The 17,168-nt window shown below is 36.9% G+C and overlaps 1 long non-coding RNA gene and 1 pseudogene across 1 annotated transcript; both read left to right on the top strand.

The window, feature by feature from the left end:
* The first annotated feature begins 4,458 nt into the window (after positions 1-4,458).
* On the top strand, positions 4,459-5,162 carry LOC133854893 (uncharacterized). Its single transcript, XR_009896875.1, has 2 exons — positions 4,459-4,633; positions 4,744-5,162. It is a non-coding gene; the product is annotated as an uncharacterized LOC133854893 (long non-coding RNA).
* A 3,324-nt stretch (positions 5,163-8,486) lies between these two features.
* LOC133854892 (putative RING-H2 finger protein ATL21B) lies at positions 8,487-16,244 on the top strand (annotated as a pseudogene).
* The last annotated feature ends 924 nt before the right edge of the window (positions 16,245-17,168 follow it).

The following is a 17,168-nucleotide window of genomic DNA, read 5'->3' on the forward strand; positions in this document are numbered from 1 at the left end:
GCCTCAACATATGAGTCTATTTTATCAAAATATATATACATTTCGGCAAAGCGTACAAGTGCATGCATATATATATTTTTTCCTGGTTGGTAAAAACCAACATTTATCCATGAATCATAGTTGTAAAATAAGAGTATGAACTTATCTGGTGAATTCAATGAAGATGAACCGTCTTACTTGGAGTTCCTTATCTTGCACGCCACTCGATATGGGGCTCTTTGGGAGAGTTCCTCAAGCTGGACCTCCGGTTCGGATTGGTCCCTCGGCATGTGACTGTGCACTTCGGAGGATGGTAAATTTGGAGGGGTCCTCAAAGTGTGCTATTTGGAACTAGGAGCTCGGGCATAGTCTCCTCGGGATAGTACCCTCGGAATAATACTTTCGGTATGTTTCATCTCGGTACATACTTTTCGCCTCGGTAGAATACCCTCGGATCAAACTTCTCGGATTATACTTTCTTCTCGGTATATCACCTCGGATCTAACTTTTCGCCTCGGTAAAACATATCTCGGATCTAACTTTTCACTTGTGTAGAACACCTCGGAACTAACTTCTCGCCTCGGTAAAACACATCGGATCTAACTTTTTTTTTTTTGACATTTCTAGAAAATCACAAACAAGGCCGGCTTAACCGGCTTTTGAACAAGAGAATGACCGAATTGCCAAATCTCGCCTCAAACAACCAGATCGATGAGTCTTGCTTGCAGTTTTAACAAACCCATATTTGGCAGGTTTTCTGACTCGGTGGTCAAGCAGATCATCCCCACTGCCGAGGCCGTACAAGCTATATGGCCTCCACCTAAAAAATTGGGCTTCAACCCATCACAGGAATCTTTCTGGACAAAGCATTTCAGAAAAGCCATACTAACCATAAGGCCCACCAATGCCACCATATCATACCCAGCAATCTCTCCTTAACTTGGATGGCACGTGGCTTTTAACCACGTGGTCTGACTACCAAATATTAGTGGTCACAGCAACAATGGGTTAGGGGCCTGGAAAATCTGGTCCCCTGCCGAGATGTCCTCGGGCTCCACTGCTCCAGCACAATCCGGCGATGGAGGGATGATCCGATCCGGCAACGGGACGTCGTGCGAGATGGTGCTGATCTCAAGGAGCTGTCATGTCTCGCTGGAAGCGATTGGGTTTATTCAGAGGAGCAACGTGTGCTTGATGGGCGGGCTACGGGCTACGGGCTCCGGCCGGTGGCGGCGTGAGCTTGCGGAAGTGCATTGTCCTCGAAGAAGGTGTGTATGCTGCTCCAGCGCCGGATCTTACCAACCCTCAGAGTGACCGAGTTGAGGACTTCGCGACCGGTTTCTTGACCCACCGAACTACTCTCAGTTGAGTTGTCAGCTCTGTGGACAACCTTGATGTTACTATGAACCATGTCCCTGAAACTAGGGATCCGAGGTGAGGAGGTTCTTGACTTGGTTCCATGAAGCCGGTGGTTTCTTTTGAGCTAAGGATCCGAGGACGTTCATGGTGGGGGATTCTTCATCACCTGACTCAGCATCATTGACAAGGATCTGAACTTGGCCGAGATGAGCCGGCGTGGATCTTCTTTTGGAGCTCGGACTGAAACGCAAATTTAGAGGCCGTGCAGGTTTTGGTCTCGCCTTCTGGTGATTTCGACTCCTGTTGGATCTCCCATTGACGAGTGTCTCTTCTGAATTTTGGGACTTGCTTGGTCGGTGACCAGTAGACACCAACCTTCCTATATGCCGAGCCTCTTGCCGATACACCATGCAAACCTTTTACGATAAAGGCCTGGGCTACGATCTGTTCATCCTCGACAACCATGGTTCGGTAGCTAGGAAAGTCCTGGCTGCAATCTGGTTCCACCATGAGCTCTAGAAAACCGTGTGGTGAGCTGTTCTAATTCCATCTCCGGCAGTCCGGCGGGTCACCGTCAGGGCCCGATTTCATGGACGTGAGCCAAGTGAGAAGATGGTGCAGGTCCGGGTGTCTACTTGAATCATCTGGAGACGAGCTTGATCTCCTACCATCAATCACCATCGGCCAGAAAACTGAAGATTAGGGCTGTACATCGTTTAGCCCGTGAAGGCCAGCATTGATCCGGTGTGACGGCAGATCCTCCACCAACTGACTTAGCACCACCAGCAGCAAGGCCAGATCGTGATGTTCTCTGGCGGCAGAAGGGGAAGAGCCGACTAGCCGAGGGGTTCTCCGTTCATCAGGGAAGAAACCATAGCCGGACTGGGTTGGACATACCCATCGGTTTTTTTTTTTTCTTTGGACCGACCCGAACTCTCCTTTCTTCTTCTCTGTATATTTTTTGTTAGTCTGGGCCAACCCATTAGAACGAATTGGACTAGGCTCAATCCCCCAAGCCTAAGCCAATCGACCTTGTTGCCTTTTTCTTTTTTGTATAGACTGTATGTGCTGTAGCCTTTCACGTGAACTCGAGACCTAAAAAGTGGATAAATTTTCAAAAGTTTCTATGGTTGACATGAATGGTCAAAGCTGCATCTAAGAAACCTCCAAAATTTTCACACCACTCAAGGCAGAATCATATATGGGCCATACGATAGTCTCTAAAAACGTAGAAAAACACAAGTTAAATCAAACATATCTGGTATATACGACAAGGTCCAACATTGGTTTGATGTGCGTTAAAGCAAGCCCGAAATAGATGGATGTGGATTTGGATCTACCATTGTACTTCCCCAGAAACGCACGTTGGAGTTGTGAACATAATTTCGATACTGTGATGATTATGGATCTGCTATGTTTGGACCCAGATCTATTGCATGTAAGCCAAGATTTGCGTAAATCTGCTTCTCTTGACAAAGGTGTGATCTAATTTCCGGTCACCGTTGCGGATTTTTTTTTTGAAGGAACTATGTCGTTCCCACAGACGGCACCAAACTGTTGGTACAGTTTCCGGTACGGTGACGTGTTGCCTTGTGATTCGTTGCCTTCCTCGATGTTCGTTCTCCTCGTAATCTGCAAAATAACAAACGGCTCGTCGGGGGTGCCGACCGGACCCCCACTCCGATGCCTAAGTCAATTCAAACTTATTTTCTGGAGAATATCAGTAATCTCAAGAGTTCATAGAATCTGCTTGTGTTCCCTTAATACCTGACGCCGTAGTCTTATTTATAGACTCACAGTTCACAGTTATAAAACCGCTAGAGTGCTTGGAGCATAATCTAATTAGGAGTCTGAGTCCTAAATCACATAGTCTTGAATCTTATCTTTCTGATTAGGAGTCTGAGTCCTAGATCACATAGTCTTGAGTCTTATCTTCATAGAATTCAAATTGGGTAGTAGAGTCCAAACTGGATATGACACTCTCTTTAGCTAATGTCATTCTATTAGGTACCTTATCCCATATTTGATGGGATAGAAGTCTATCTTGATATATTTTGAATATCCATCTTTTTGGAGATAACGACTGGTCTTGTACTTAGGTCTGATCTGGCCGAGCCAACCCGATGGGCTCGGCCCCCGATACTACCTTAGGCCCACGTGTCTTTGGAGCTGATTATTTCTCCAACATAAAGCAATTCATGTTTGTTAAAAGAAACAACAAAGCAAAAATACTATATCCACAAAAGGAGTGGCTGAAACCCAAGCAAATTCCAGCTCCAAAAATATCATAGAGATGAAACCCATATCAAATCCCATAATATTACTATTATGAAGTTTAGCCGCTTGATACATTTTCAACAAGTACGGATCCGTTAAAAAGTTCATCACCAGCCTTCACAAATGATCATAACAGAACAATAAGTACATGCTGAAAAGACACAATTATGGCATGGAGCTAATTCAAGTAGGTGAAACCATATTAATTCAAGAGGCAAAGACATTTTCAGTTAGCTTAGCTTTTCAAGTACTTGTATTGCTTCCAGAAGCAACACTTACCTTCCATTCTGCTACCTCGGAGGCAAAACAATTGATTGCCACATAACTAAACAGTAACTAAATTGACCATCGGAAAAGTTTCAGCACCAAGAATATATATGTGATTGCCATTACACTCAACATCATCCAAATAACTAATTTTCCAGTCTTAGGTCACTACAAAAAAAACTGTAATTTGCCGCGTGTCTACAGTAACAGTTACTGTAGACACGCGGCCAACTGGCCGCGTATCTTAATAACTACGTGACAGATTGTTTGCGAAAAACAAGTAGGCGCGTGTAAAAAATACACGCGGCCAATTGGCCGCGTGTATTTTGCACACGCGGTCAATTGGCCGCGTTTATTTTTTACACGCGGCCAATTTGCACACGCGGCCAATTAGCCGCGTTTATTTTTGACACTCGGCCAATTGGCCGCGTGTATCAAATAAACATGGCCAAGTGATTCAAAATTCCCTCCTTTTCTTTTTTTCTTCTGCAGCTGCACCGCCCGCATTGTTTGACTTTTCTTTATCATTTCTTTTTTCTTTTTCTTTCTTCCTTCGAGGATAATATTAATGGCCGGTTCTTTCTTCTTCTTTTTTCTTTGTTCTTTTTTCTGCCTTCTTCCTTCTTTCCCTTCTTCCTTCTTTCTTCCCCTTATTTCTTTTCTTCCCCAGCCTTATTTCTTCACACAGTCACAGAGAGCCAGAGAGGGAAATGGAAGACGGAGACCGAGAGAGCTGGAGATCCGGTCTGTGGTATGATTTCCGCGTGTAATTTTTTCTTTTCCTTCTTTCCCTTTTTCCCACGCTCTTCGTTCCTAAATCTCCTTTTTTTTTTTTTTTTTTTTGTTCTTTTCTTCACACAGAGGGAGATGGAAGAGGGAGACCGATCGGAGCTGGAGATGGAAGAGGGAGATTGATTTCCGGCGACCGATTCTCAGGGATTGGTATTTTTTTCTGGTTTTATTTCCTGCGATTTGCTGTTGTTTGGGTTTATTGAATTTGATTTTGGGTTTCGGGCGTTTTGGTTTGATAATTTCCGGCGAATTGGTTTGATGATTTAGGGTTTCTCTTGTATTGATTTTTTTTTTTCCCATTTTGGGTTTTATTTCCGGCGTGACGTTGTTGTTTTGGTCCCGGCGTGATGCTGTTGTTTTTTTTCCCATCTTGTATTGATTTTGGGTTTCGGGCGATTGGGTTGAATGGCCGGGTTCTTGCTATTTTTTCTGGCTTCTTGCTGTGTTTTCTGGGTTTGGGTGTAATGAATTTGCTGTTGTTTTGGTTATGGATTAATGGGAGAAGAAAAAAGACCGGCCTGGCCTGGCCGGATGTATGCCAGATTGGAGAAGAAAGGATACCGGCCTGGCCTGGCCGGATCGATGTATGCCAATTTTTTTTTTTAAAAAGGACAAAAATTTTAGCCGCGTGTATTGAAATACACGCGGCTAGAATTTCAAAAAAAAATAAATTCCTGTCAGCCACGTATTTTTTGCAAGTTGCTAAATGATACATGGCTAAATAGCCACATATATAAAGGGACACGCGGCTAATTGTGCATTTAAACACAACAGAATTTACCACGTATAATTGGTTGTGGCTAAATGCAATTAGCCATGTGTATGACCCCATACACGTGGCTAATTGCAAGTGGCTAATAACAAAGTTATTTGTAGTGGGTGTTCAATCCACATATTAACTTAACAAACTACCTTTCGAACACGACCGAAATGCTAACGAGCCACATAATTTACAGAGATTTTCTAAATCCATCAACATTTGAAACCGTTAACCAAAAAATAACTAATAATTTGAATTATATAACTTTTCTATTAGAATAACAAAAGGCGGCACTTAACTCTTCCTTATACATATATATCTATTTGAGCACAATTCATCCATCAGAAATTCAACGCAAACCTAAAACCACAAACTTAATTAAAACAAAATTAGGAAGATAATGGTTTAACATATCTTTCTTTATTATGCCCGTCCCAACTTAACCTAACCTATTGAAAATATTCAGGCTTTAGGATGATTATTTTATGAGTAATTCTACGTATACATTAAATGTCCATGAAAAATAAGGTGGCTTTTAAAATTACAATTTGATTAATCATACGTCCAATAGTAATTTTAAAAGTCATCTAATTTTTTAATAGATACTTGATGAACGCTTAATATAAATATAAAATTACTTTTATTTTCTTGGTCAACTTAAAAACATTTGAAGTTGCTAATATTTTACGATGTACATAATCATTGGGTTTACGATGTCTTTCTTTGGACTAATAATGCACCATTGGGCTTACGATGTACATAATCATACTATTAGAACGTATGATTATCCATAATCATCCACATCAAAGCCCACTGCTGGGATGGGCCTCCATGGGTACACAATCAAATATTGCAGAAAGCAAAAGGCAATGCTCAGTTAGTCTTAAGGAAAGGGTGACAATTTCTATTTGAATATTGGGTTCGGTTTAATATGTGTATAATATTATATAATTTGATCAATTTAATTAAACGGGTCATGTCTCTTAACTTTAACTCAAAAAATAAAAGGAGTATCCTTAATTTTTTCAAGGTACTTTCCAAGTTGGAAGTATCATTTGACAAATACGAATTCCTTGCGGCGATTACAGTTATTGAATCTACCAAACTACTCCATTTAATATGGCATTTGGTTTACCAACTCGATGGGAATGCCCTAATTTTTATTTTTTTTACTTTGTAATCCTAATTATGTCCAATTTGGGCAAAAAAACAAGGAAGAAGGTGTGTAGAGTTCATGAGCTTGTTTGGCAAACCATTCTAACTCTCATTCTATTTTTTTTTTTTTCACTTTTTTCAAAAAAATTAAATAAAAAACATTCTAACTTTTTTACACTTTTTATATCACATCATTAATTTTTTATTACTATACAAGTAAAAAAAATCCACTACAAAACAAAACTTTTTCACTTTTTTATAAAGCATTATCAAATTGTATATCACATTAATTACTTCTTACTACTATTCAAATAAATATTTCACGATACAATTGCTTACCAAACAAGCTAATTATTTTGGGCAACCCAAAAGATATAGGGCTCACCTACCCGATGCCCTTGGGTCTACCCGATGCACTTGGGTCCACCATCCACACCTTCTTTCTTATTAATTCTCAAGGACAATTTAGAAAAATGATAGAAATACATCACTTTTACAACAAGTTTACAACAGCCCTCTCACATGGGGTGGGCCCCACACACTGTACCCCATGTGAGAGGGCTGTTGTAAACTTGTTGTAAAAGTGATGTACGGGAATCAGTTCTCGACAATTTAACCATAACCACTCTATCGAATCAACCCTACTAGATGGACTTTATTGGTGATCCAATGGCAGGCAATTAAGTGGGGTATTTATTGGATTATAATTTTCAACATTTTTAAAGAAATTTTAAATTCTCAAATTATGTGAATTTAGATCATTTTTTTAATCTAATAGCGTGAAAAACGATAAATATTAAAGATATAACACGTTATCGAGAGGGAAAAAAAAAACATTTCGAAAGACTTTTTCTTCAATTTTGAATAGACATATATTTTTTAATAAATCAAAATATAGTTTTTTATTCAAAATTTTTATACGACATAAAGTACAAAAGACTAATAGAAATATACTCAATTCTCATTGTTAACATGTCACATTTTTAATATGTAGCATTTTGCATGCGGCTTGATGTATGAAATGACATAAATTCAAATAATTTAAGAATTTACAATTTTAAAAAAATTATAGGACATCTTGATCTGTATTTATCACGTTATTAAAGTATGAAAATCGGGCGGTATTATGTCCTGGGATACCATTGTCAAGGTGCATTCTCAAGCTTTGTTTGTTAAATTATTTTATTTTTTTCACTTTCGTTTTTTGTTTTCAAAACCAAAATATTATTGAACAATCTAAAATATAAAATAATTACAAAATACTTAAAACTATTTTCACAATTTTTTTTTTTAAAAAAAACAATAACAAACAAAGTCGATCATATTTTGATTTTTAAATTGGAGTAGGAAAAAGATCGACTTCTTCAAACTATAGATTTTTAAAATATATAAGGTTTTTTTCCGTCTTTATTGCTCGTTTGCTGTTTCCCCATGCATTATGGATTAGGAAAATGCTAAGTATTAGCATATCTAATTATCTCATTTATTTTATATTAGTTGGCATGGCGTGTTTTAAGTAATCTATCATCTCATGTAAATGAGTCTTACATGATAAATATGTGTGAATAATAGCATTTTTACTGAATATTTGATGTAGGTTTTTAAAAATGAATAGTTCAATTTTTTTTTTTAACATATAAGTAAGTTATAATGAGGTAATCAAAAGAAAAATTATGGATATAATATTAGGTGATCAAATATGTATTATTCAATGTGTGTGTATATATATTAAAAAAAATTACAAAAAAAAAAAAAAAAAAGAAAGAAAGAAAAAAAAGCAGATTATTCTTACATTTGAAGGGAATTTTAATAACTAAAAGAAAATGCATGCAGGCTATTTTGACTTCAAAGATCCTTATCCCATGTAGCTTTATTAAACTATCTGGCTTTCCGGCTTTCCCTAGCTCACACCCCCTGAATATTTTGTAGCTTCCACTTTCGCACAAATGGCCTCCTCCCAAGTCTTCTTCTCCACCTTCTTCATCTTCTTCTTCCTTCCTCACATAACTTCAAGCGCCATAATTTGCGAAACTTCGTCTTGTGGTGACAGGGAAAACCCGCTCGTCAACTTCCCTTTCCGTCTGAAAGGCATGAATACCGACCAATCGTGCGGCTATCCGGGATTCGATCTCTCATGCAACAACCGAAGCCAGACAATCCTCACTCTCCCTTATTCCGGTGACGTCGTCGTCGAATACATCGACTACTACGAGCAATCAATATATATCGACGACCCAGATCATTGCTTTGCCAGACGCTTCCTGCAGAACTTCACTGTCTCGGGCTCTCCTTTCCGGTTTGCAGCTGTCGGAAACTTCACCTTCTTCAACTGCTCGGCCAACGAGACGATGATGTACGAGTACGGGTATGGGCGGGTCATTCCTTGCGTTTGCGGCGACGACTATAACATCTAGATCACGGCGAGTCGCTACAGTGAGACTTTGATGACGATGCCGTCGTGTCGGGTAATTTTGATGGATTTGCTTCCTGTGCCACTGTCACCGTCACCGATGGTGCAGTTGACTTGGGGTGAGCCCAGTTGTGGAGAATGTCTAGCCGGCGATGGATACTGTGCGCGCAAGAGTGCTACCAGTCTGGATGTTGGATGCTTTAATATTGTTCCAAGCAGCAATGGTACGTTTACTTTTCCGATCAAATGAAACACAATTATCTGTTATCAAATGAAACACAATTATATGTTTGAATCGTATACGATTAGAGTAGGTAATTATGAGATTTATATGACGAAATGAAAATTGAACTATCCAATCACTTATTCGAGAAGTAGGGGCAGAGCCAACCTCTCCAATTTCAGGGGCCAAATTGAAAAAAAAAAAAATTAAAAAAAAGTTGGGAGGCCAAAATTAAAAAAAAATAAAAAAATTAGGAGTAAATTTTTTTTTTTTTTGGGTAGAACCTTTGGGCTCGGGGCCAGGCCCCAAGCTCCTTAGTAGTTCCGCCACTGCCAATAAGTATGGATGAAGTATAATATTTTTAATCAATTTCTTAATTTAGGGTAATTTAATCTCATTAAATATTTAAAGTTAGGTTAATATAATCCTCATCAAATCCATAACTCTAGGGTAATTCAACACTAGAAATGGAGGAAAACATAGAAACACAGCGGATTAGTCTCCTTTTTTTTTCTTTTCATATTTTTCTGAATATCAAAAAGGGTTGAATAACTTAAGGGGGGTTTAAGTGTAGAATTAGAATCTTAATTAGTTATAATACTATATTAAATTATTATTTATTTTAAAATTTTAAATTGATATAGAATAATAAATTTAATTATTTAAGTAATATTACAATAGTTTACGCAGCTAAATTTCGGCTCCATATCGTTAGTCGAGCACTTATGGGCCTTGCCTTCTTTTGTGCTAACTTTAGAGCATATTTGTTAGTGCTGCAGTGCATGCTTGGAAGTACGCCATAATTTTCAATTCAGTTCTTTTTTTTATTTCCTGAATTTATTTTTGGGTCAGAAAATGCAAAATTCAATCTAAATAAATCCGCACACAAAAACCGAGGAGATACTTGTTGCCAAAACACAATTCGCATGCAAAAACCGAGGGAAAAATAGTAAGAAAAAATAGTAGAAAACAACTCACAACTAAACATGAATTTTAAAATATATTCAATTTTTTCAAACTATAATTCACATTTCTAAACATGTTTTTTTCAATTTTTGTTTTTGTTTTTTATACTATCTAATTTTTTTATTTTTTATTTTTTTTTATGTGCAATTTTGAAAACAATAATGTATTCTAAATATAATATTATTGATATATATTTTTTGGTTTAGGTTATTTGTATTCGATTTATGTTTACTTGTATATGTTGACTTATTCAAATACAAATAAGAACTTATGTATTATAAATAATTAAATTATTAAATATAATATAGCTCTTTGAACTTTCCTCAATAAATATAGATCATAAGCATTTGTCAAACACTGCCCTCCTTTTCTAGACATTTTACTTTTCCTGCCCCTTCTACATGTTCAATATTCTATCTTTACGTCAGAAGCATTGAATTCTTTTTAGGGTCCAGTTTCTACCAATCATAAGGTCTTTTGAATTTTTTAGACAGAATTTTATGGTCCACGTACGTCTTTAAGAGAAGGGATGGTAATTTGTGCTAGTCTACCTATTTTGAGTCATATCCACATATGAATATAAAATTATATGAATTAATTATAATTTGATGTATTTAAGTAAATAGGTTAGACTTTTCAATAATATTTTGTTAATTTCGTATTAAGTTTATATCAAATTTACAGGTTATATAAAAAAATTGGTATCATTTATATCGCATATTAGATTCATATCATGTTGAGCCACATATATAAGATTAGATAAGTCAACCCTAACTGACTCATTTAATTAAATAAGTCACACCTCTAAACCATAACCTACAAATTTCATATTAAGTTCGTGTTGAATTGCAAGTTGTGTCCAAAATTTGGAACCTTGCTTTTTTTAACCATTCACTCATTCATATCATTGATGATAAAAATTTTGAACAACGAGTTTAGTTATAATAATGTCGTTAAGGAATATACTTCTCACAAATTAGGTTATATACTTCTTACAGATTAAGGAATATATGATAATATTATATACATCTCACATATTAAAGTATTACAGAATGTATGATAATTTTATAGATTGAATTAAAAGAAATTTGTCAAATCCAATTTAGAAGAAAACTCTATTCGTTATAAAATTAACCGTTCAATTTTTTGGTTTTTTAAGATATAATTAAGTGAGATATAATTAAAATTAATAAATGAAAATTAAATCTAATAGTAAAGCATTTAGGTGAACAAATATGAATAATTTTTTTAAAAAAAGACAATTATTCCCTCATTCACAATATTGCTGTCACGATGTAATTGGAGAACCTTTCCTTGAATATTTCTTCACAATATGTATAGGCGGCTCTTTTGACTTTGTTCTTCAAAAAAACAAAAAATAAAATAAAAAAAAGCTCTTTTGACTTTGAAGAGGACTCCACTACTCCCTAGCTATCCAATGTAGCTTATTAACCTTCCTAATTCACTTCGACTATCGTGTATGGCTTCCTTCCAAGTCTTCTTCCCCACCTCCTTCTTCCTCCTCCTCCTCTTCTTCTTCCTTCCTCGCATAGCATCAAACGCCATAATCTGTAAACCTTCATCTTGTGATGGCAACCAAAACGTGCCTGTTCAGTTCCCTTTCCGACTCAAAGGCTCTCAAGCCCCAGCATGCGGCTATGATCCGGGATTCGATCTCTCATGCGACAACAAAAGCCGGACAATCATCCGTTTGCCGAATTCTGGGGACTTCGTTGTCTTACACATCGACTACTTGTACCAATTAATATATATCGCCGACCCAGACGATTGCTTTCCCAGACGGCTCATTCAAAACTTCACCGCTTTGGGCTCGTGGTGGAGACTGTGTGCGCAGTGATACGAGCCTCGATGTTGAATGCTTTGTCAACAGTCCAAGCAACAACATTGGTACGTTTTAATTGTTTCACTAAAAATTGTTTTTTAAGGTATTAATTAGACTGTTAATTAAATTATAAAATTCATAGTTTTCAGTAATCTATTTTTTATTTTTAGATAAATAATAATTTAATATAGATTATATTAAAGCGTCTCACATCACTAAGATTTCTTTTACCCAGACACTTTATAAATCATAGTGTCCATTCCTCTCTCAATGTGTATTTTGAGAATGTCAATGGGCCCATGAACTTTTTACATAGTATCAGAGCCACATGTTTCTTATGTGATGGGTCTTTTCCTCCTGTTGTTGTCTACGTGTTTGGCTATTAGTTAACACAAGTGAGGGGGCATGTGAAAGTGTTCCACATCGTTAAGATTTTTTTTCATTTGGGCACTTTAAAAGTTGGTGTCCCTTTCTCTCTCAATGCGTCTTTCGAAAGTATCAATGGGTCCATAAACTTTTCACATATTATAATATGATTATTTTTTTTTTTTTTGAAGAAATATGATTAATATGATTAATATATATGACTTCAAATCCTTGCGGGCCTTGTATTCTTCTCCACTCCTCGTTGGTTAATTCTTCATTTCTTCTTACAATTATTTCACAGAAGAATAGAGAAAAAGAGGAGGAGGTTTGATCGTAGTCAAACTGACTAGGTCCCACATTGCTAGTTGTTTTGGGTGGAAGATCGCTTTCTTCAATAATCATGAACAACTTGAACACTTCCACAACATGAAAACACACACACACATTTATACAATTTGAGATCTTCAACAATTAATAATCTTGAGCAATGCAATTGTTTATTTTCTATATATAAGTGGACAAACAATTGTGAAAGTTTCTGTTAAGTAGGCGGACTTCATTGAATAAAGATTCCCATGAAACCCAAAGTTTTGAGCAGTTTGCTGCAATGTTTAGACAAATGGATTAATTTCATAAAACTTTTCATATTTACTGTCTGTATTACTAACAATTCGGATGATAAATTGCTAAAAATCTGAACCCAAGTTTATAAAACTTCTCACAATCCTCTGTAATTCAATTAAAATAATTGTAGAGAAATGCCGATTCCCTACGCACATGCCACATCCCATGGTTTTACTTGGTTGGGTGGTATATATACATCACTTTCTTCGAGAAGCAAGACCAAGTCTAACATTCTGCAGCACTAAGGCCATCTCCAGTAGACTTGCTATTTCCTTCAAAATAATCAAATTTGACTTTTATTAGTAAATTTTATTCTCCAACAAAATGGCTATTTTAACCATTTCTCTAAACATATGAACAGTGAATAGCCAACACTGGCTATTCACTGTTCATGTGTTTAGACTTTTTTTATTAATAATTTCTCTCTCCCTCTCTCCCTCTCCGATTCCTCTTCGTCCCTCTCTGTCACTCTTCGTCCCTCATCTAACAATGGAAGCAATAGTATGAGCCCCAATCTTCCATGGATCGACGATGGGTGACGTTCGGTGGATGGGTCGACGCCAGTGAAGCTGGAGGTGGATTCCGCCGGGGTCTTGATCGGCAGTATGAGCCCCGATCTTCCATGGATCGACGATGGGTGACGTCCGGTGGATGGGTCGACGCCAGTGAAGTTGGAGGTGGATTCCGCCGGGTTCTTGATCGGCTTCAGCTGTGCCCTTTTTCCGGTGGATCGGTCTTGATCGATGCTAATCGGTGATTCCGTTGCTCTGGCCGTGAGTGGATCGACGTCGTGTGTGTAGTGGTTGAACGGCGTTGATCCGGTGGTTGAGTTGTGCGGTATTGAAGTAGAGAGTGTGGTGCGGTGGGTGCTTCTTCTTCGTCGTAGTGCAGTGGGTTGGGGTTGGGGGAGACTGGAGAGTGAGACAGAGACCAAAGAGTAAGAGAGAAATGAAAACAAAAATTAAAGAAAATGATTAAAAAATAATATTTTAAAAAAGTAGAGAGTGAACTGTTAAAGAGAAATTAGGATAAATAGTAGTTAAAGTAGAGAGTTATTCTTTTTTAATAGCTATTCTAACTTTTATTACTGGAGATGGCCTAATTAACACCATTCACACAGAGGACGGTTCCATTTGTTTAATTTGGTGGGAGATCACTTTCTTCAAGAACCGTGAACAAGTCTAACACTTTTCAACCTAACCACATAAAGAGACAGGGTCCACGTATCAATTCTGTCAAAACAATTGGTAGGCGATGATCAAAGTCCACGTATGATCAATTCTGTCAAAACAAAAACCTCCGAAGGAGTGGTGTAATGGCATTCAAGTTTAATAATGGGGTTAGGTCTTGAGTTCGAATTCTGAAATAGAAAGTGTTTGGTTTACCATCTTATTGGCTTGAGTATCGCTAGTATTCTCAGTGAGACTAAAGAGTAAAATCATGGTTCTATTAAACTTGAGGAATCGCCTGCGGTTTTTTATTGTCTATGTCCCTTCTGTGCAATTGACCAGCAGGCAGGTACTATCATGGTCACGCTCAGGCAGAGTAGTCACTCTGGTCATCTCCTCTGTCTTCTTTGAGTTTAAAAAAAAAAAAAAATCTGTCAAAATTAAATCGCATAAGGGATGGTTCTAATGCTCCCACAGCTCTAATTCTTTGGGTGGGAGTTGGTTTTCAACCTTGAAAGCATGCCGTAGTCAAAGCAATGATGTCGGTATTTTCTCTGTTTCAATCTGGAGGGCACTGTGCAAAGAGAGATTCAACAAACTCGGAGGTTGACCACAAGACCACCATCTTGCATCTTTCAAAAGTTAACCTCAAAAAGTCCTCTATGCAGTCATTCAATTTTCAAACTTTGAACTTAATGCCTTTCAAGATCATTGACATAAATCCATGCATTAGAATTATACAAATAGACTTTGCCATAATTGGCATGTAGAGAATGTCATGACCCAACACAGAGAAAGCCTTAGGAAAAAGACAAAGTGTAGAACTAATCTTAAAATGCTTTAAAATTTTCTATAAGAAAACATGATCTCTCTAATTTTCATTATGGGGTCATGCGGTGTGTGCAATTTTATTAAATTTAGCTCTTACTTGATTTAGTATGTAGGGACTACTTATATATGATAATGAGGAGATTATTGCTTATACTAACAGATTTTTTAAAGTTAAAGGCTTAATGAATTAATTGTTGAACTTGGTGTTGCCCCAAATAAAACATTAATTCTGGCTCCGTTGTTGCTATATAGGTCACTATTAAAAAAAATCACATCTATTATTGGCTATTAAATAAACGCTAATAAACTGATGATAATTTTCGGCGTGTATTTATATAGTCGAGAATGGTAAAACCATTGGCGACAATTATTTATAAAGCACCGGTGCTTATGCTATAGCTTGTATTGGATTCATATCTCGCTTTTTAACAAATTGGTTAACTATTTGTTGATATTTTATCTATGATCAATTAGTTTACTGTAATTGTTTCCTCTTTTAGGTGGTCTTCCAAGGAGTGCCAAGTACGGCATAATCATAGGCGTGGGAATACCCGGACTGCTGTGCATCATTGGGCTCTCATGTTACCTTTGTGGCAGAATTAGGGTTTATAGACGTAGACACCAAGCCAATATGGAACTCACTAGCATAATCTCGCCGCAACAACGAAGCGTCTTTGCGGTGGGTCTCGACGGGCCGACAATAGAATCATACCCAAAAACACTGCTCGGTGAGAGCCGACGATTACCCAAACCTAGTGAGAACACTTGCCCCATATGCTTGTCTGAATATCAGCCTAAGGAAGAACTGAGGACTATACCGGAGTGCAATCATTATTTCCATGCTAATTGCATAGACGAGTGGCTAAAATTGAATGGGACGTGCCCTCTTTGCCGGAATTCGCCTGATGGGTCGGCTTTGGTTACACCTTCATCGACGTCGTCATCGTCTTTGTCGTTGGCATCTTTATGATCATCATAAACTATTGTGAAAACATTATAAATATATATTATTTGTTCAAGCTAAATTGAGAGAGATTGATTGTTCTATGTTACAAAGGTTTTGGGTTGTTCGTGTTTTGTGCTTGTAAGCAAGACACAAGCAGCGAGTGTCACACAATTTCAATTACGTACCGAGACACTCTTGCTTGTCATACTGTACTATAAATATGTCAACTTTACTAAAAATGAATAAATTTGTCTCTTTTTTTGGTAGGACATATAAATTAGGAGATTCAAAGTACTATTGAAGAAATAGAATCATGAGCATATAGGCCTGTTTCATTTATACACAAGTCGATCGATCTCAACATTCATTGCAATATAAGATTTTCGTCCAATTATATTGTACAAATTGATTCATTTTCTAATATTCACCGCGAAATAAGATTCAATCAGATTCTAATATTCTACAAATAGTTATTTTTGTAATTTTCAGAAAATAAATAGCGACCAATCACTTTTCTTCCTTAATAGAGAGAAGCCTCAAAATTCAAAATAGGGCTGATAGCTTTTGATACGACCCAAATCCAACCCGCAAACACAAATTCTCACCCTTACTTCAAAGTAATAAAAATGGTGGTTTGAAATGTAAGACAAACTTAAAGCAATTCATGTTTTTTAAAAGAAACAACAAAGCAAAAATACTATATCCAAAAAAAGGAGTGGCTGAAACCCAAGCAAATTCCAGCTCCAAAAATATCATAGAGATGAAACCCATATCAAATCCCATAATATTACTATTATGAAGTTTAGCCGCTTGATACATTTTCAACAAGTACGGATCCGTTAAAAAGTTCATCACCAGCCTTCACAAATGATCATAACAGAACAATAAGTACATGCTGAAAAGACACAATTATGACATGGAGCTAATTCAAGTAGGTGAAACCATAAGAACTGTTTTTGCATTTATCCAAAAAAAAATAAAAAATTCTCACTTTTTTTTTTTTTTTTTTTTTTAGGCAAATTAAAAATATATAAACAGCAAGAAGAAATCTCACAAAAATAGGTCATTATAGAAAGGGAAAAAAAAAAAAAAAAAAAAAAAAAGTTAGATCCCTCTAACCTCATGTATCGAACATAACATTTTGCTTGGCCATTAGAGCATTCCCATCAGTTTCCCTATCATTTTCCTTATATTTAGGGAA

The sequence above is a fragment of the Alnus glutinosa genome, chromosome 13, assembly GCF_958979055.1.
Source record: "Alnus glutinosa chromosome 13, dhAlnGlut1.1, whole genome shotgun sequence".
Taxonomy (NCBI): Eukaryota; Viridiplantae; Streptophyta; class Magnoliopsida; order Fagales; family Betulaceae; genus Alnus; species Alnus glutinosa.